Raw genomic sequence first — 18,414 nt, 5'->3', positions numbered from 1 at the left:
ACTGTGCTGCTACTGCGGCACAGTGGCTCGTTATCGTCTAGCGACGTAGACCTATGTCGCTAGACTCCTCCCCTGTAGGCGGCGCTCGCGCGCCGCCGGAGGCGCGCTCCCGCTGTTTTCATTCACAGCGGGAGTTGGGCCTAGGGGAGGAGCGGCGGCGATCGCCGCTGCTCTGCCCCGATCGTCGGGGAATCCAGTTTGGAGATCCGCCCGCCTGTGTAAACAGAGCGGGCGGATCTCCTAAGTGACAGGGAGTGACAGATCGGAGTGTTCAGCATAGCTGAACATCCGATCTGTCCCTGGCTCACTCAGTCACCTCCCCCCCCACACGTTAGTAAGCACCAGGCATACATTCACCCCTCCCTCTCCAATAAAATTAACCCCTTCCCTGCCAGTGTCATTTTTACAGTAACAGTGCATATTTATAGCACTGATTACTGCAGTAATGTCACTGGTACCCCCAAAAGTGTCAAAAATGTCAGTCAAGGGTCCGATCTGTCAGCCGCAATGTCGCAGTCCCGCAAAAAAAATCGCAGATCGCCGCCATTACGCGTTAAAAAAAAAAACACCAAAAATGACATAAATCTTTCCCTTAGTTAGTAAACGCAATAACTTTTGCGCAAACCAATCAAAATACGCTTATTGCGATTTTTTTTACCAAACATGGGTAGCAGAAAACAAATTGGCCAAAAATGTAAAAAAAAATTGGTTTTTACATCTTTTTTGGGGGGAATTTCATATAAAAAAATGTTAAAAATATTGTTATTTTTTCAAAATAAACGCTCTTTTTTTGTTTATAGCGCAAAAAGTAAAAATCGCACAGGTGATCAAACACCACCAAAAGAAAGTTCTGTTTGTGGGAAACAAAAGGACGTAAATTTCGTTTGGGTACGGCGTCGCATGACCGCGCAATTGTCAGTTAAAGTTGCACAGTGCCGAATCGCAAAAAGTGGCCCAGACGTAAGACAGCAAAATGCTCTAGTGGTCCTTTATTGCGGATAAATTGGCACTGCCGAATATTCTCGCACCGGACAGATGCCTACTTGGCAATCTGGGGGGGGAGGGTATTCGGCAGTCCCAGAGGACTCTGTTATGTATACTTTTTTTCTATGCTAAGAAACTGATTGCCCTGAGATGGAAACAGGACGCTCCACCTACGGTAGCAGCCTGAGTGGAACTGGTCAACAATGCTCTTCCTATGTATAAATTGACCTATCTGGCTAGGGGTTCCAAGAAAAAATTTGCTAAGGTATGGTCCTCATGGATGGACTCGGTTCTAGGGTCCAGAGAGGTCTAAACTCCTGAGATGACGCAACGGTGTGTGATTATTTGTCAAACTTATCGCTCCTCTTTGGGGACGTTCTTGCCTTTTTTACTTTTTTGGGTGCCCGGGGCTGGGAGGGGGGTGGTGCTTCTTCCCTACGGTGGGTTGCATACTTGCTGATGTGATAGGAATGCATTCTGTGAAGGGTTTTGTAAGGTTTGTACTTTCTCCTCACATTATCTGGGAGGTTATATGTTCTAAGTTGTTGGGGGGGGGGGGGGAAATAACTTAAAAAAAAAAAAAAATTTAAAATAACATCCTATGAAGTTTCTGGTTGGATCGGGAGAGGCGGGGTGGGGGCAGTCAACTAGGGTCGATATGTTTGCGCTACTGTGGTTGGTGTTATTTGCCTTACTGCCCTGTACTACTGTCTGTATGATTCTTGGATATGCATTATTTCCTTCTTGATTGTACTCCTTGATTTATATCGGACTGTTGTCTGTGTTTTATGTTTTATTAATAAAACTACCTTTAAAAAAAAAAATGCTCTAGTGGTAAAGTGGTTAATCTGATAAGAAACAATGGATTGTGGGACTCACTTGGTTGGGGGCTAGGCCTGGAGTGGGTGGAGCCACAGGGAGTGGTCAAACTAGGGGTGTCTGAGAAGGTCTTCAGTCGGAGGGAAGCTACATAAGGGAAAACTTTCCAGCAGGTCTGCTGCTCTCTGATTTTCTGCTTTGGTGATTTGAAGAGCCTTCTGGCCTCACTGCAGCTTTTGTGTGCGGTAATGCTGGTTTACAGTCTGTGTTAGCTGACTGTTTGGTGGGAGTCAGGCAGGGTAACCTTGCTCATACTCCCCTGCTCCGGCACGTGCTCAGAGGCTGAGGCCTCTGGAGTGCTTCAGATCCCCCACATGGCTCCCGGGCCAGCATCAGTTTAGGATCCTTTCTAGCAGTGTCTTGGGGGCCCCTCTGGGTTCTGCACCAGGCTTGCCACTCTGCTAAGGCTCTGGTGCAGCCCAGGAGGAATCATCTGCCACTGCATCAGTGCCTCTGAGCGGGGGTTTCTGCTTTGGGGCAGCTCGGCGTGGGAGTTACTTTGGGCCCTGGTGCGGCTGGTGACCCCTGTCCAGCGGGTGTCAGCCATCCATGGGAGTGGACTTCTTGGTGGGCTGCGGGTGGAAGACTGCAGCTCGAGGGATGACTGTCCGGTGGGAGCGGCTTCCGGGCAACTTCTGGCCGGCGGAGAGCCCGGCGTGTCAATGGCTGCATCGGGTCTGGGCTCCGGAATGCAGGGGTGACGTCGGCAGCGGCCGGGATGTGTGTCCCAGCCTGTGTGGAGTGGTGGGCCGGGACCTCGACTGTCCAGCGGTTGTGAGCGCTCCTATCTGTAGCAGAGGGTGAGCTCAGCGAGGCAAGAATGGAGGCAGCTGGACAAGTGTCTGCGGTGATGGAGGTGTCTGCTGGGGGGATCTGTGCATCCTGGTCAGCCTGGTGAGTATAGGTTTCTTTTCTTTCTTTCTATCCTGCTGTAGCTATGCCTGTGGCAATGGAGTCTGGGTGGACAGAGGTTGCCTGAGGGTCGCGGATTGATGGACATTGTGGGGGGTGGCGTTTTCTGGAAGGATTTTTTAGAGCACTGGGGGTTTTGGTTATTGGCAGGCCCCTGGGGATGTTGTTTCGTGGCTTAGTCATTTGCAGGGGTGTAGGTGGCTCATTGCAGTGTGGTATTTCTCAGGGGGACAGCAGCAGTACGTGTGTGTGTTGATGTCATTGGGTAAACCCTACTCTGATTTCAGCTCTGGCTGGGATTTTTGCTGGTAACGCAGAGGCGTTGCAGCTGCCAACGTTTCAGCTGGCGCCGTAGCGGTGGTTAGAATACAGAGAATTTTGTGCGGGGTGTACTGATGTTTTTGTGGGCCCATTAGGGGCACCTCAAAACCTGGTGGTTTTTTACATTAAAAAAAAAAAAAGAAAGAAACCAACATGTTTTGGAACAGTAAGGATGTTGCATGATTTGTTTGGTTGCTGCTGGAGATATTTTCCATGTATGGTGGGGGGGTTTCTGCTCTGTTCTTCTACCTGGATGAGATTGACGTGGCTTTTTGCAATTGCGGGGGACTTGCTTGGTTGTGGTATGTTGAGACATTAGGTCGGCACTAGCAGTCGGTTGTCTTTTCGTTGGGATCACGTGTCCGTCGGTTTTAAAGGCTTCTGCATGGGATATTTATTGTTTATTTATTTTTTTTTTCAGTCTGAAGCCAGGATCCACTGCTTCGTGACCGGGAGGTAGTTCTTTAACAAGAAACTGGCAGTTTGGCTCCCTGTGTGTCTAGGGTGTCGATTTACGCGTGAGCGCCCTGGCGGTTGGTTCCCACTCTTGCTCGGTGCATTCATGGAGCTAATGGAGTGATCGATGGATTGAGGTCGGTGTTGTGCCCCAATTGTGGTTTGGGGTAAACGGTCTTGGGTGGTTGCTTTCGGGCGCATGGGGGCTCCTTTTTTCTTCCTCCCCTCGGGGAGGTGTGTTGCTTCTTTTTCCTTTGTGGGTCAGGTGGGTCACCCCCGCGTATGACCCTGACAACTTCCGGTTAATACATTTCCTGTCTTTTTCCCAGTGGTGGGTCAGTCAATGGACGTTTTGCCGAATTGCGTGTCATGGTGTTGAGTGTAATTTCTGTCATTTGATAAGGCAGGGCTTGGGGTCCGACATGCTGACCGGTGGGGGCCTGTTTGATAAAAAAAAAAAAAAGACATAGAAATCTACTGTTGTCTTTGCTTTGTGGTTACTGCATGTGCATCCTGACAGGCGCCATTTATTTGGAGGTCGGTGACAGGGTTCTTAATTTTTCCATCGCTGCCTGCTCAATGCGTGTCCTTTTTTTTTTGTTTTTTCTCGTTCCTTGTTCAAACTCAGTTTGGTTGTTTTCCTGGCACAGGGGTATCTGGCTTTGTTTTTTGCAGACACTGCTTGGATATTTCTTTGATATAGGCCTGGCTGCTTCTAATTATTGCAGGTTCCGGTTGTTTACTGTGCGTCAACTGGTTCCCCAGGTGCTCCACAAGCAACGGGCCCTTCCTCTGTGCTTAGCTTTTTGGGGTTTCTGGCTGATTATTTGACCATGAAGGGTTAGATTATGGTGGAAAGACTGGCGTATTTGTCTTCTGAGATGGTGTCGGCGGGACTGTATAGGGACAGTGCTTTTGCATCAGCTGCAGTTGCTCTTGAATGAACTCTTCCCCTGGCGGGTCATGCCTATTGATGGGGTTTTTTTTTCAGTCCTCCTTTGACAGCAGCTAGGGCTGTCGTTCGGGACATGCGGTCGGGGTAGTTGGCTTTCCCGGTAGTATGCTGGGTGCAACGTTTAGCTTTATCATGGAGCTTTCAGGCCGCCACGGGATCGGCGGGTGTGGTGTGTATTTGGCGGCTTTGGACTGCGGCCCCTTGGCCATCGGCAAGCAGGAGGTGGGGGTTGACGTGGAATTGGTTTCATTTAATTTGTTTGCTCTGATTCTCTTTGTTTGGCTGTGGGGTTGTCCGTTGGTGATATGCGGTTGTTTCACTATGACCATTTGGGGGGCGGTGTTGGGTACGAACAGGTGGCGCATCTGGCGGTTTGGTCTCTTATGCGTGTGGTTTAGCTTGTGTTCACTAGCATTCCTTTGTTGATGTGTGTTCTTGCTCCTGTGACAGCCCATTTCGGTCGCTGCTCTATTCTCGGTTTCAGTAGGGACAATTTTTGCACGCTGGCTGCGTGCGTTGCATATTTGGGAGATCCTTGTCCATTCTGGCTGGGGCGTTGTGATGCCGGTGATATCCAATTTTATGTTCCGGAGTACGCCTGCTGAGTGTTACATTGCCGGGCAACGCAAGAAGGTTTGGGTTTGGTTTATTGGTTGGGCAGTGTGTTTTTTGTACCAGCATTAGGGACACGTGGTGCTTTGTGTAATTGGGCATCATGGTGGCAGGTTTTTTTACCTTTTTTCAACTGAAATATTCACGGTACTTGGTTTGGTAAACCGGGAAAGGGCTCATGGCGGCTTTCTACATCTGATCATAGTCGTAGGTCGGTGTGCTTTTGTTATGTTCCTTGTCTGGCTTTTTTCCCGGGTTTGTTATTCTTCTCTGTACCTTGGGTTGTTTGTGACTGCCTTGGTGTTTACCTTCCTTAAACCTTGTGGTGTTGGCAAGCTGGTTTCTTCTTCAGGATGGCGGAAGGGTTGAGACGGGCGGTTTCCGTCCAGTGTCACCCTGTTGGGGTTTCCTAGCTTAGGCTTTCCAGAATTACCTAGGGGGTTGCGTAGTTGGTGTGTAGTTGGTCAGTGTGTGTGGTTCTCTTGGCTGTCTAGTTCAGGCGGTTCACAATATTTTATCGGGCTATGGCTCTTGCCTTATTAAGTGGGCAGGTTTGGGTCACATTATCGCTTTGTTTCTGGTTTTGGTGGATTTTTGTGGACTTTGTACCTTTGCGCACCTGGTGTTGCTGCCTATTCGTTTCGCATTGGGTCAGCCATGTATGTGGTACAATAGCAGTTTTTGCGTGAGGTTTTTTTTTTGGGGGCATTGGTTGCTGGGTGTTTCGGCGTTGTTGTGGTTATATTCCCCACCCCCTTGGTGCGAATTCTGTCTTTGCCATGTTTGGGTTTTATGTTTTGTTTTACTGGTTTGGTCACCTCTTTGTGTGTCTCCAGGGTTATTGCTCGTTCCGCCTAATGGATGGCGCCTGGGCGTTGTCGGGTGGGGGATACAACATGATGGCTTGGGGTTCCTGGTCATGTGTAGTGGGGTTGTGTCTGAGGTTTCTGGTTTTGCTCAACTGTATTTGGCCCCATATGTGCTGCTGGTACACGCCCTGGGTCCTGATTTGGGTCATAGATCCATACACAGGCTTATCCAAACTATTAAATTGGCTTTGCACCTTTATACTTTCTGTCCGGGGTTGGCGCTCGTTTGGCCTGATGTGGTGGTTTGTGTAGCTGGCCAGCTAGAACCTGTCCTAGGTTGCTAATATGACCTACATGCATATACAGCTAGACCTGTTAATAACCTCAATACAGTGCATATGTTTATATGTGAGAGACAAAAGCAGAGTTATTTACTGTGATTTCATGTTTGGATGTCATATAACAATTGTATATTGTGTTCACAGAAGCAAAGGAAAAATATGCCTGTAAGATTCATTTGTATGCATGTAAGGTAAGCTCAGACACAGCAGAGTTGAAACCAGAAAGAACAGGGTTAAACTTTATTACCCATAAGGAGTTTGTGGCCAATCACAGCCAATCTCACACTCAGCAACAGTCTTGGCCAATCACAGCCAGCCTTACACTCATTTTTTTTCTCTGAAGCCTCATGCTTCAGCCAGCCTTCTCATTTTCCACTACAGAAGAGAACTGAATAGACACACAGATCCACAGAGCAGTTTTATGGAAGCAAGTGGCCAAAAATAGGTAATTAACAGTTATACATGTTCCTATTGTTAGTAATGTGATTAGAGCTGTATACTGAACTAGTTATGTGTTCACTTGTAGTTCCACCAAACTCGAACACGAAATCAAACAAACAAACAAACTATCAAACTTCAGAAGTTATATCAAACTCTAACAACTCAAAACCAAACCCAAGCAAACAAACTCAAACAGCAAACAGCAGTAGAGAGAGAAATATATCCACCATTTGTTATACTGTATTCAGCACATGTTGTACATGGACTGTCTGCTGCAAAAGTGTCACTGTTATCTATGAAGAAAAGTTGAAGTTAATAAAGAAGATATCTTAAGCGTTTGGTGTGCTCTTTAAACCTACTGCTTTCCATAGAATGGTATTAGAGGAATTTATAGAGTAACAGACAGTCTGGTTAGACTGAAGTCAGAGAGATCCAATTCTTCTAATGCCACAGCGCATAAGGCACTTTGTAGTGCTGCGCCTGCCACAGTGGAACTATTTTGCCCTTTGAGGGTGAAGTGATAGTGCTCCTCAACTTGCACAGTAAAGAGCGCATTTGAGCAGCGGAGCTACATAGAGGCCATAACGTGTGGGTTTAGTCAAACTGCAGCCGACTCTTAAAGTGGCAGAACAGCTAAGGCAAGATAGTTACAGAGCGCCAACCCTCCTGCGATTCCTAGAGAGAGAAAGAGACGCATGGTGGGAGGCCAAAGTCCAGAGCTAGAGTGCCTGCACCGCTACCCACGGAGAGACCACGTACTGCAGCCAGCTAGTTTCCCGCCACTAGGCCCAGAGCATCGCAAGTCAGAGCAGAGCATCGCAAGTCAGCGCAGAGCATCGCAAGTCAGAGCAAAGCATCGCAAGTCAGCGCAAAGCATCGCAAGTCAGAATAGAGCATCATATCAAGAAAAGACAAGTCTCCTTTAAGACTGATATTTGTTCCAGCAACTTACAGATCGCAGTATCCTGCTCTTCAGAATAAGGTCAGAACTTTCCTTTATTACTTATCATTGCAATAGGCTTGACAAGAAAGAGACATTTTCGTGTTCAGGAATAAAAGGACTGTAATTAAAAAACAAGGGGCAGTTGTAGTACTCTAAAGTATTTAAAGTGAATGTCATTTTTTACTGCCTGCACCTATTGCTATTGCACTTAAAGTGAAAGTCATTTTTATTGCCTGTACCTATTGCTATTGCATTTAAAGTGAAAGTCTTCTTAATATTCTTATTGAGTGTTATAGCATTTAGAGTAAAAATGTCTACGTCTAGTATTGCTATGCCACTGTTAGAGGATACAAGGATAGATAAGTTAGAAAGTGAAGAGCAAGGGAAACTGTCTGAGGTAAAAGAGTCAGATGCAGCATTAGTCTTGCCCCAAACTGATATATCCCAACCAGACGAACTAAGACGTTCAGAACGTATCAGAAAACCGACCGCAAAGATGCTGGAAAATTTGGAGCAAGAAGCAGCATTAAAAGGAAAAAAGTTCACCAGAATGTATGATAAGTGGAAATTATACATTATAGGTGTTCGTAGAAAGCGAAAGCAAGAAAGTATAAAAGGAAACTTGAGTGATATTATAGAGATGATAGAAGAATCTGAATCAGAGCTCATGGCAGCATATGTCAACCTGCGGTCATCCACGACCCCTTCCCAGGATATTGTAAGGAACATGGACACATGTACTGCAGTCACTAAAGATTTAGTAAAGCTCATGAGAGAACTATCATCTGAAGCTAACTATGATGAAGTTAAGGCACGAAAGAGAATGAACAAGCTCTTTATGAGAGACTATGCTAGGTCCTTAGGGGGAACCACAATTTCAAGTGGGACTTCCTTCACTAGCAGAAGTGCCAGTAACATATCGGAGTCCTCAAGTACCTTAATAGCCAAAAGAAAGGAACTGGTCGAAAAACTTGCTGTCAAGAAAGCAGAAATTGAGATGGAATCTGCCATTGAGACGCAGCGCCTACGAAAAGCTGAAATGGAAGCTAAAATGGAGGCACAGCGCCATCAAATGGAAGCTGAAATGGAGGCACAGCGCCATCAAATGGAAAGTCTGGAGAGGCTGAAAGAAGTCAAGATTATAGAAGCCAGACTAAGAGTACACGAAGAGGACATAAATAGTAATCATAAGTCCAAATCTGTACTAAGTGAAGATGCAGACTCCTACTTCCTTTCATACGCCCAGGAGAATGAAAGGAAATCACCAGTACGTAGTGAAGAAAAAAGTCAGTGCCCTTCTATCCCTGCTCAGAAAGACAAAGAGAGAGACTTACCTAATTCAGAACTAGGTGAGAAAATAAAACTAGATGATCCTATTCCTAGATGTCACTGCAATGATCAGGAAAATGTTGCAACTATTGTTCCAGCAAGACGACAGAGAACAGTCCCAGCAAGACTGCCCGTTCCAGAACCTGCTGTATTTTCAGGAGACATAATGAAGTTCATAGAGTGGAAGACGAGTTTTGAAATGATCATTGAGCACTATTGTTCCAGGCCAGTTGACAAGTTATTCTACCTTCAGAAATATGTTGGTGGAGAACCAAAGAAAGCTCTTGAAGGTAACTTCTATAGAACAGACGAAGAAGCCTACAAGCAAGCTTGGGAAAAGTTAAATGCAAGATATGGTCATCCCTTTCTTAGTACAAAGAGCCTTTAGGGAGAAATTGAATAACTGGCCTAAGATAGGTCCTAAAGAACATTTCAAACTCCAAGAGTATGGTGACATCCTGCAAGCATGCAGCAATGCCATCCCACATGTACGAGGACTAGAAGTACTGAACGACTATCTGGAAAACCACAGGATGCTAGCTAAACTACCTGAAGGAGTGGCTTCTAGGTGGAATCGCTATGTGACTGAACAGTTAGATCTAAATAAGGACTTCCCAAGTTTTGAAAAGTTCTCTGAGTTTGTCAATAAGGAAGCACGAATAGCATGTAACCCAGTAACAGCATCTTATGCCTTAAAATCCTTAAAAGAAAGGCCTGCGAGAGATATAAGACGTTCAAGAGCAGCTTGCTTTGCAACCAACACAGCAGCTAAAGGTCTAGATACCTACGAGAGCAAGTTCAAAGTCACTACTGGGATCAGTAGAGAGATAGAACTGACAAATCCTCAGACTACCTTTAAGTGTATGTTCTGTGGAGAGAACCACTCCAAAGAGAAAGAGAAGTCCTCAAATGAAAAGAAAAAATTTGTACTTGATAATCAACTGTGTTTTGGATGCCTAAGGAAAGGACATATTACTAAGGAGTGTAAGAAAAGGGCCACATGTAGTGTTTGCAAAGGACGCCATCCTACACCACTACATGAAGAACGTCCAAAGAAGGATGAATCCTCAATACCTAAAGATGCTGAGGAAGAAAAGAAAGTATCAGTATTCTCTTGCAGAGTAAGGGAAGGAGAAAGCAACGGCACATCAATGGTCGTACCAGTGTGCATTTCAAATCCTAAAAGGAGGAATAAGAAGGTATATGCCTATGCACTATTGGATGCCCAAAGCGATGTTACCTTCATTGATCAAGAAATCTGCAAGAAATTACAAGTGGCTACAGAACCAGTGAAGCTCAAACTCACCACAATGACGGGGAGAGATACATTAGTGAACAGTCAAAGAGTCAAAGGATTGAGAGTTAGAGGACTTCATTCAAACCTCACATTAAATCTACCTCCAGCCTATACGAAAGACGATATACCTCTAGATTGAGATTGCATACCTACCTGTGAAACAGCCAATAAATGGGAACACCTATCTGTCATATCACATGAAATGTCTCCGCTGAAGGAGTTTGGTGTTGGACTGTTGATAGGCTACAATTGTCCCGAAGCTTTGGTACCACGAGAGGTAATCACAGGAGGAAAGGGTGAACCCTACGCTGTTCGAACTGATCTAGGATGGGGTGTTGTTGGAGGAAAACATCAGATTGCAAACTCAAGACAGGTGACAGGATTGTGTCATCTAATATCCGTCCAAGAGTTACCAACTGTAAGTTCAGCAAAAGTAATCAAGATCCTTGAGTCTGACTTTGCAGACATAAGTTCTGAAGAAAAGAGTGTATCTCAAGAAGACATAAAGTTCGTACACACTCTTGAAGAAAGTATTCAGCAGAATCAACAAGGTTATCTTGAAATGCCCTTACCCTTTAGAGAACGACCTTGTCTGCCAAATAACAGAAATCTTGCCCTAGCAAGATTAAAATGCCTGAAGAAAAGGATGGGAAGAGATCCCAAATTCAAGCAAGATTATTTTAAATTCATGGAAGGCATCCTTGAAGAAGGACATGCAGAGAAGGTGAATAACCAACCTAAAGAAGGAGAAGTGTGGTACATCCCACATCAAGGTGTTTACCACCCAAAGAAACCAGATAAGATTAGAGTAGTATTTGATTGCTCAGCAAAGTATGATGGTGTTGCATTGAACGATCATCTACTAAAAGGACCAGACCTTACAAACACTCTGCCTGGAGTACTCTGTAGATTCAGAAAGTATCCCGTAGCGGTCATGTGTGACGTTGAAAAAATGTTCTACCAGTTTCATGTGAAGAATGAAGATAGAGACTTCCTGAGGTTTCTATGGTGGGAGGACGGAGATACAGATACAGAGCCAGCAGAATACAGAATGAAAGTACACTTGTTTGGAGCAGCATCGTCTCCAGGTTGCGCCAATTATGGTATGAAGTACCTGGCCAACAAAAATGAAGAGGATTGCCCATCAGCAGCAAATTTTCTTAAGAAAAACTTCTATGTAGATGATGGTCTTATAAGTCTAGAGTCCACAGAATCTGCAATCAAACTAGTAAAAGAAAGCCAAGAGTTATGCGCAAGAGGAAATCTGCGCCTTCATAAATTCATCTCAAACAACAGAGAGGTACTGGAATCCATCAGTGACTCTGAACGTGCATCAACAATGAAGGATGTAGATCTCAATTATGATCATCTTCCAGTTCAAAATGTACTTGGATTGGGATGGAATGTAGAGAATGATGAGTTCTTCTTTGAAGTATCCTTTGAAGAGAAAGTTGCAACTAGACGTACCATTCTTTCCGCAGTGGCTTCTATATATGATCCATTGGGATTCTTGGCCCCAGTGATCCTCAAAGCAAAAGAAATACTACAAGAATTATGCAGACGGAAGTTGGGATGGGATGAACCCATACCTGAAGATTTGAGGCCAAGGTGGGAGGCTTGGATAAGAGACTTGCAGAATTTAAGAGAAGTCCGGATACCCAGATGTTTTGTACCTCATGATTTCGGAGAGTACAAGAAAATAGAACTTCATCACTTTTCAGACGCCAGTAGTTATGGTTATGGTCAGTGCTCCTACATCAGAGTGATAGGAAAAATACACTGTGCCCTGGTTATGGGAAAGACCAGAGTCGCACCTACCAGTATTCAGACAATACCAAGACTTGAACTGACAGCAGCTGTTGTTTCAGCATCAGTAAGCAAGTTTCTGAGAGAAGAATTAGAGTTAAAAATAGATGAAGAATACTTTTGGACAGACACACGAGTTGTCCTAGGATACATAAATAACGAAGCTCGAAGATTCCATGTCTTTGTCGCCAACAGAGTTCAGAAAATTCGGGAAATAACAAATCCGGAACATTGGCATCACATTGATACAAAGCATAACCCAGCAGATCATGCTTCAAGAGGCCTGAATGTAACAGAATTGAGAAATTCAAATTGGTTCACCGGTCCAGAGTTCCTTTGGGAAAAGGAGATCATACCCAGTGAAGGTTACACAGAATTGTCTATGGGTGATCCAGAAGTAAAAGTTGTACAAACATTGAGCACTGCTGCCAAGTGTCAAGATGACATACTTGAAAGACTATCCAGTTGTTCAAAAGGGAAAACGTCTCACTACTCCACTCAAGTTGGAACGTCCTATACAGCAGTTAGTTGTTCTACTTGAAAGTGATAAAAGACACTTGGAAGTTGAGAACCTGATAGAAAATTCCCCAAATTCATGTTCAAATCCTACTATAGAGAACATAGAATTATAGGTAATTTTGGTGGGAGTGTAGCTGGCCAGCTAGAACCTGTCCTAGGTTGCTAATATGACCTACATGCATATACAGCTAGACCTGTTAATAACCTCAATACAGTGCATATGTTTATATGTGAGAGACAAAAGCAGAGTTATTTACTGTGATTTCATGTTTGGATGTCATATAACAATTGTATATTGTGTTCACAGAAGCAAAGGAAAAATATGCCTGTAAGATTTATTTGTATGCATGTAAGGTAAGCTCAGACACAGCAGAGTTGAAACCAGAAAGCACAGGGTTAAACTTTATTACCCAGCCAATCTCACACTCAGCAACAGTCTTGGCCAATCACAGCCAGCCTTACACTCATTTTTTTTCTCTGAAGCCTCATGCTTCAGCCAGCCTTCTCATTTTCCACTACAGAAGAGAACCGAATAGACACACAGATCCACAGACCAGTTTTATGGAAGCAAGTGGCCAAAAATAGGTAATTAACAGTTATGTTCCTATTATTAGTAATGTGATTAGAGCTGTATACTGAACTAGTTATGTGTTCACTTGTAGTTCCACCAAACTCGAACACGAAACACAAACAAACAAACTATCAAACTTCAGAAGTTATATCAAACTCTAACAACTCAAAACCAAACCCAAGCAAACAAACTCAAACAGCAAACAGCAATAGAGAGAGAAATATATCCACCATTTGTTAGGCTCCTTTCACACGGCCGCTCCGTGTGTCCGCAAATCATCCAATCCGTTTGCGGATGATTTGCGGACATAATGTAAGTGAATGGCACTGCGGGTGTCAGCGGAATACCACCCGCTGACACCCGATTTTCCTCCATTCAGTTCTGTTCCGTTTTTTTACAAATGGAACAGAACCCCATTTTTTCTTCCGTGTAAAACACGGAAAGGAAGAAAAATCGGATGTCAGCGGTGTCATCCGCTGACATCCGCAGTGCCATATACTTACATTATTTCCGCATATCATCCGCAAACGGATGGGATGATATGCGGGCACACGGAGCGGATGACAGAAATGTCATCCGCTCCGTGGAAAAAAAAAAAAAAAAGTCCCGCAGCGGAGCCAAGCGGCCGTCTGAAAGGAGCCTTATACTGTATTCAGCACATGTTGTACATGGACTGTCTGCTGCAAAAGTGTCACTGTTATCTATGAAGAAAAGTTGAAGTTAATAAAGAAGATATCTAAAGCGTTTGGTGTGCTCTTTAAACCTACTGCTTTCCATAAAACGGTATTAGAGGAATTTATAGAGTAACAGACAGTCTGGTTAGACTGAAGTCAGAGAGATCCAATTCTTCTAATGCCACAGCGCATAAGGCACTTTGTAGTGCTGCGCCTGCCACAGTTTGTATTGAACAGTTAGAGCGACTTCAGATAGCAGTACTCTGAACGCTACTATAGGTTGTAGACCAGACGTGCCACATCCCGATTAACATGAAGAAATTGTGTGTGAACCAGGCAGGGACTTTACAAGCACGATTTTCATAAAATACATTTTATTGAAGAATATTTGGATTAAAATCTACAATGAGGATGCATATATTTCAATGCGAAATTTGAGATGTACAAATCATGATAAGCACAAAAAGACAAAAAGACAAAAAGAAAATATGATAAAAAATCCTACTACATATTAAGATATGCACTGGTGGATATTTGCGATGCCACAGTTTGTACTCCATGGCAGTTCGGCGATTAGCATAGAGCCTGAACTGAGCTCGGGGGTTAGTCAACGGGAAGGTGTTCTAGTTTGCAGTCAGGAATGGGGGTTTTTGGGGTGGTGCTCCATTTGGCATTGAAGTGTGGGGGATACTGATGGGATTTGCTAAAATGTTAGGGGTGAGGACCGTAGTGTTTCGGTGTGTGGGCTGGGTCTTCAGAGGGCCCTGTGGGTGTGGGGGACCACACAAAACATAAGGTGTCATGTTTGTGCTGTCGTGGCGGGGTACAAGGTCCTGGTAGGCTAATACGGGGCAAACATATACTTGGTAGGGACCCGTCTGAGGTACGGCTCCCAGTAATTGGTATGTTGGTATCTGCAACAAGTTGTCTCCGAGTCGGTGCTGTGGCGGCTGGAGGCCTAATTAAGTTGGACGCAAGTACTTTATTCTTTGATGGGACCTTGAGGCCCCAGTTAAAGGTAGGGACCCATCTGAGGTACGGCTCCCAGTAAATGGTATGTTGGTATCTGCGACTGGTTGTCTCCGAGTCGGTGCTGTGGCGGCTGGAGGCCTAATTAAGTTGGACACAGGTACTTCTTCTTTGATGCCTACTAGGACCTTGAGGCCCCAGTTAAACTGGTTTTAACATGTTATTTATCTGTTTGGTTTTAACGTGTTATTTATCTGTTATGTAAACAGTTTGTTAATAAAAGGCTGCTTTGGCCATTTAACTCCAGCTTATGGTCATGTGGTTATTTATAAGGGGTAAAGGGAATGATGGTCAGAGCATTATATAGACAAATCATCTTTAATACCCTAGTCATGCTTTTATTTGCTTCACCGGGGACACTTTTGCAGATCTGCTTGACTGCATAAGTGGTGGTCGAATGGATGAAGTCATTTTGCGTCCTGCACTGCCCATCTGAAATAAATATACGACTGCTCATGGTTCTGGTGCAGTTGAAAGCAGAGGTAGTTGAAGAGGTGACATGCCTTTCTCTAAACCTTTCCCAGGTACTTCCTTGGCATTGGGGTAGGCCAAAGAGAATTCCACAGATAAACAGAAGTGTGGGTACTGAAAACATCTTGTCAACCATGTTCTGCAAAATAAAAAATACAAGCAAAGTAATAAACATCTATAGGTTAAGTTCACATTTATTTAACAAAAAAAGGTTTTAATCCCCCCTTTTGTAGTACCTCTGTGACAGGGGCGGTGCCAGGTGGGTGCTTTGGGTGCTATAGTGCTATAGTACCCCCAGCAATTCTCATTGCACCTTTCCTTCGGGGAAAGAGATTAACAATTTCACAATTTGGAGCCCATGTCTCCTGCTTGTCATGATGACTGCAGGCAGAACTGAAACCGGCGGCACTCTTGCCCCCCAAGCCCGTTCCTGTGTGTGCACCATGCAGGTTTTCTCTAACCTATCAATGTTGGGAAACAAACACAGCAGACAGGTGCAGGGATGGACAATGTTATTCCAGTGTCTTATGGCACTTTTCCACTGCAAGTACCGGCTCGGCTCCACTCAGCCCTGCTTGGCTCTGTTTGGTTTTCCACTGCATGGTACCGCATGGTACGGTGTTGGAATGGTTCGGTACGGTTTGGTAAAGTTTGCTTTTCCACTAAAGTAAAGTGGGTGGGATAACAATGATTCTCTGACCAATCAGTGGCTAGTAGTGACAAACAGTCAAGGCTGCATGCAAAGGATTGTGGGATATGGTACCGGTACGGCCCTCTTGGAACCACAACTGAGGTGGTACTGTTTGAGCGAGCTGTACCGTTTGGTTCCATGTAGTGGAAAAGCGGCGCCGTACTGTACCGAACCGTACCGAACCGTTCCAACACAGTACCATGTGGTACCATGCAGTGGAAAAGCACAAAAGCGAGCCGAACCGTTCGGTTCCATGCAGTGGAAAAGCGCCATTAGTCAGCATGGGGGGGGGGGGAGGGATCAATGCAATCACTTGCTGCTTAGCCATTCAGGCTGTGTCCATTCTGCAACTCCACCCTCTTCCCCCCCCAGCCACATTTTGGCCTCATGCACACTGGAAGATTTTACAGCTGCTTCTAGGGGAGTCTGGAGTTTTTTTTCTGCCTCTAAACCTCCCTGCATGTTAGCCTAGGTGTCCATTCACACATAGACTTTTAGCAGCATTTACTGCAGGAGAGTTTAGAAGCAGAAAAAAAACCCCACTGCCAGTGCATCCAGGAGCAGCAAAGTTTTGGCAGAAAAAAAAAGCTTGACACTAGTTAACACTAGGCACGTTTAGCATTTGAGCGTTAATTCATTTCAATGGTCAAAATAAATTATTATTTTGCCCACTGAAATCAATTGTTGCCCAAGCACTTGATGCCTGTAAACACTTTTAAAGCGTTCAACTCTTTTTTCTGCAAAAATGCTGCTGCCAGGAGAAAAGGCTTCTAGGAGAGTTTGCAGAATGTAAAAGAAAAAGGGATAAAGGCAGGGCCGGCTCTACCATGGGTCCCGCTGGGTCGTGGTGTAATGGTGGTGTGCACAATGACGTCAGACATCAGCGCACTCCATCTCACGCAGGGCAGGCTGGATCTTCTAGGGCGGTGGCTGCGGCAGACACTGGAGTGACAGGAGGACTGAGGACAGCGGGTGTTTGTTGGACCAGTCCGGTGGTGAGTTATGAAGGAAGATAACAGTTTATATAATATTTTCTAAATTTTATAATAAATGATGGATGTGGGGGCCTTTGGGTGGGCGTAATTTTTTTCTTTTGGGGGGGGGGGGGGGGCAGTGATTCTTCTTTTGAACCATGCAGCACAATGTCTTGGGCCAGCCCTGGATAGAGGGTTTCAAGGCTCCCCTAGGAATAAGGTCACACAGAGGTGACGGGGTGCCTTGTGACTGCTATGTGGGGGAGCTTCAAAACCCATTTTCATATGGGCTGGAAAATTCTAGAAGGCTTGGGGAGTCCTATAAAAGAAGGGTGCTGACAGGGCTTATCTGCCAGTCTTCAGCGGCAAAGCTCCCCTCCCTCCCTGTATTGTCACAACCTATTTATGTGGTTGGGTCACCTTTTCTCTGTAAAAGGGGGACAAGTTTTTATTAAGTTTATGGCTGGTTTAATACAACTCGAGCTACAATAGCTGAGTTGTTTATTTCATTATTTGTATTCATGCGTGGAGAAAAAGTTATTAATGAATTCTGTTGGAAATGTATTATGGTGCTGTTTAATGATATTTGATATTAATATGTTTAACCACTTACCGCCCGCCCACCGTCAAATGACGGTGGAACGGTGCGGCTCTTGTTCTGGGATGACGTCATATGACGGCACCCCAGAACAGCCTCTCTCACGCCCCCCCAGGGCCGCGCCGTGTTGCCAGGACACGGCATGACCCCGATCTAGGTAAAGAGCCAATGACGTGGCTCTTTACCCATGTGATCGGCTGTGTCCAATCACAGCCGGTCACATGTAAATGAGGAAGTGCCGTTTATCGGCTCTCCTCGCCTCACACTGTCAGAGTGTGTGGCGAGGAGAGCCGATCAGCGGCTCCTCCTCAAAGGGGAGTCTAGGACAGGTATCATCAGTGCCCTGATTACAGAAAAGTAAAAAAACAGTGCCCATCAGTGCCCACAATCAGTGCCCATGGTGCTGCCAGCCAGTGCCCATCAGTAATATCAAAAAACAAACACAAAGGCACACCGGCCTAGCGCATTATCCTCCACAAAGATTTTATTTGTTAAAAGGTATAAAAATACTCGCAAACAAGTTCTTGGTACAAGCATATCAAAGGGATGTATTGCCATCAGCATCCGAACCAAACGGTGTATCGTCCTCTGGAGCTTGAAGGCTTACTCTTTTTGAGGCTTCACCTCTTCCTCAGAGCCTATAGACCATGTCTAAGCCCTTACTTAATATGCTTGACAATGACCTTTTAACAAATGGAAATAAAAAGGGGTTTGAATAAGCCCCCTTTTTATCGATGGGATAGTGACAGGCGCAGCTTAGTAACAAGAAGGCAGTTTTAGGGTAGCTAGTGTGAGGTAAATG

This window comes from Pelophylax lessonae (assembly GCF_965119305.1).
Source record: "Pelophylax lessonae genome assembly, chromosome: 7".
In the NCBI taxonomy this organism is placed as follows: Eukaryota; Metazoa; Chordata; class Amphibia; order Anura; family Ranidae; genus Pelophylax; species Pelophylax lessonae.
The sequence above is the reverse complement of the archived record's forward strand: the minus strand, read 5'-3'. Positions refer to the sequence as shown.